This window comes from Myotis lucifugus, unplaced genomic scaffold, assembly GCF_000147115.1.
Source record: "Myotis lucifugus unplaced genomic scaffold, Myoluc2.0 scaffold_76, whole genome shotgun sequence".
NCBI lineage: Eukaryota > Metazoa > Chordata > Mammalia > Chiroptera > Vespertilionidae > Myotis > Myotis lucifugus.
The window spans coordinates 1,357,532-1,360,172 of NW_005871124.1; the positions used below are offsets into that span (position 1 = coordinate 1,357,532).

The 2,641-nt window shown below is 67.6% G+C and overlaps 1 protein-coding gene across 1 annotated transcript in view; it reads right to left on the bottom strand.

The window, feature by feature from the left end:
• Positions 1 to 1,921, bottom strand: part of BCOR (BCL6 corepressor) — a 40,841-nt gene extending 38,920 nt beyond the window's left edge. The window contains 1 exon segment of the mRNA XM_006090557.3: positions 1,167 to 1,921. The gene's annotated coding sequence lies outside the window, so the exon portion shown is untranslated.
• Between the last annotated feature and the right edge of the window lie 720 nt (positions 1,922 to 2,641).

Consider the following 2,641-nt stretch of genomic DNA (forward strand, 5'->3'; position numbering starts at 1 on the left):
GCGGAGGGTTCCGCCAGCGGGGCCCCTCGCCTGATCTCAGCACCGAGTTCATAGGCGGCCTCGCTCTCCACGCCAGCGGCCGGAGGATCCCGCCGAGGATCCCGCCCGGGTGCGCAAGTTCCTCTTCACCTTCCACCTCCACACCGCACACCCTCCGAGCGGGACCAACTTCCTCCGGCCGCAGACTCGCACCCGCCCAGCGGGCTGCCCACCAGACGCCCGGCTGCCCAGCGGAGGGCCCAGGGCTCCCCACCCCCGCCCTCCCTTCCCGCCGCCGCCCCCGCCCCGACACATCCTACCCCCACCCCTGGGGGCTCAGAACTTCCAAGCTAGCCCGCGGGGTCGAAGCAGGGTGGGGATGGGAGGGGGTCGCCGATTGCAATTTTACAGGAACATTTACAAAACAAAGCGTCTGACCTGGCGGATGGGCGGACGGGCCGAGTCGGAACCCCTCGCTCCGGTCGATTTCCTAGTAGTTTTTTTTTTTTTAATCCACGTGATTCGTGCTTTGGGGCAAGCCAAGAAAAAACCCGGGACTCCCCTCCCGAGTTGCGCGGCGGCGGCGGTAGCAGGTCGAGCTCGGCGCGGCCGGGGCGCCTGCCACACACCCTGGCGCGAGCACACGCCAAGTTCCACCAGGAGGAACGAGCGCCCCCGGAGAGGCGAGACGCGGCGGCGGCGGCGGCGGCTGGGGGTTTTTACAGTTCTTTCCCGAGTCGAAAAAGAAAGCAGACGGGAACCCGCCGCCCTCCCCTTCCTGCTCGCGAGCTAACGCCGAGCCGAGCTTCCCAGCTTCCAGCCCCGCTGCCCCCCCTCCCGCGCACGACTCGCGCACGCAGACACACACACAGGCTGCAAACTTCCACTCGGCGAACTCCGGTCTCCCCCCCGGGCCTCCGGGAGGCGGCAGGACCCCCGCCGCGCCCCTCCCTGTGCCCGCGCCGGGCTGCTGAGGGTGGCTGCATGTGTAATAAGTTCGAGCGAAGACATAAAAACGAAAGCGATCACAGCCCAGGGAAGCGAGAGGGAGAAACTTCTGGTCCACGAGTCAGAGGAGCAGCCCGCAGCGGGGGGGGGGCCCAGGGAGGGGGGCCGACTGCAGCCCGGGGGGCTTCCGCCCGCCCGCGCGCGCGGCCTCCCCGGGGAAAGGTGTTTCGGACACTGACCTGAAATGCCCGGCCGGGGAGTCAGCCGGGAGCTGGCGATCCGGAGCTGTGAAGTCCCCCCGACCCCGAGCAGAGTCCAGGCGGCTAGGAGCCAGGGGCGGCCGGGTGGGTGAGTGTGGAGAGGTGTGCGGGGTAGGAGGAAAGTGCGGTGGCGACGGCAGCGATCAGAGATGGAGCCGCGCCGGGGAAGCGTGGCAAGCGGCAAAGTTTGCCGTCCCCGGCTGGCCGCCACCCGCTCGCGGCGCCGCGCTCGCTCGCCTTCCTCGCCGTCTGCTGCCAGCCGGCTGCCCTCGGGGTCGGCCCCGCTGAGGGGTGGGCTCTGGATCGGGTGGGGGCGGGGCGGGGCTCAAAGCCTCCGGGCAGGTGGCGACAGCCCCGAGCGATCCTCCGGGCTCCCGCGGCTGGGCCGGGCTCGGCCGGGCTCAGCAGCTCCCGCGCCGCCGCTGCTGCCACCCGCGCTCGGGCAGGAGCCCCAGCGCCATGTTGACGGATCGCCGTGAGCGCCCGCTCGGGCTGTGTGTGTCTGTGTGTGTGTGTGAGAGAGAGAGAGCGAGAGAGGGAAAGAGAGAGAGCGTGAGTGTGTTGGCCAAGTCGTCCCTGCGCGGCGACAGCGCGGCTTGGGCTCCCCGCCTGGCGGCTCGCGGGCTCCCCCTCCGCCGCCGCTCGGCTTCGCTCCCGCTCTCGGTCGCGGTCTGGGCTCCGGCGCGTCTCCCCCGCAGCTGCCGAGCTCCGCCGGCGATCAGCGAGGAGCGTAGTTTAGGGTCCACCTTGCCGCTGGGAGGCCGGGCTTCCGCCTGCCGGCCGCAACGCCGGGATCCCCAACGGGGTCTCCCCTCCCCGGTTCCCTCCTCTTCCTCCTCCCCCTCCCTCCACCCGCCCTCTCTCCCTCCCTTCCTCCCAGCAGCCGCCTCCCCTCCCCCCGCAGGCGCAGCGTTCGGGCGACAACCGCCCGCCCGCCGCCGCCTCCAGCTCTCGCAAGTTTGAGCTCCCCTGGCCTCGCTCACCCTCTGCTGCGGCGCCGCGGCGGTGGGCTCGCGGCGGGGCGCTTCCCCGGGAAAGGGGGGCCGGAGTGACCCCGGCCATCAGCCATACCCCGCCGGGCGCGATTCACCTCAGAAATAGTAAACATAACACCACTCGAGAGCCGAAAGCAACGATCATGGCCTGTTTAAGTCGAACTCCAACAGAGAGCTGCTAGTACGTTATGCGACAGGTCTAGAAAGACGGTCTGCAGTAGCTCAATTCGTGTGCACCAAGTAGTTATTTTACCACATGTCGATTCAAAAACTGGAAAATACAATCAAGTCCGCAGCAACACCATAACGAGAGAAACTCTCTCTCTACAATAATACCTAAAACTCGGGAAATGACTGCAGCTCAGAAGGAAAGTTAGGGAACATTGGAAGAGATGTCCTGTCAACGGGTTAGCGGGTTGAGAGCAATGGCCCTAGATAACACCTGGCTTTATTTTGAAG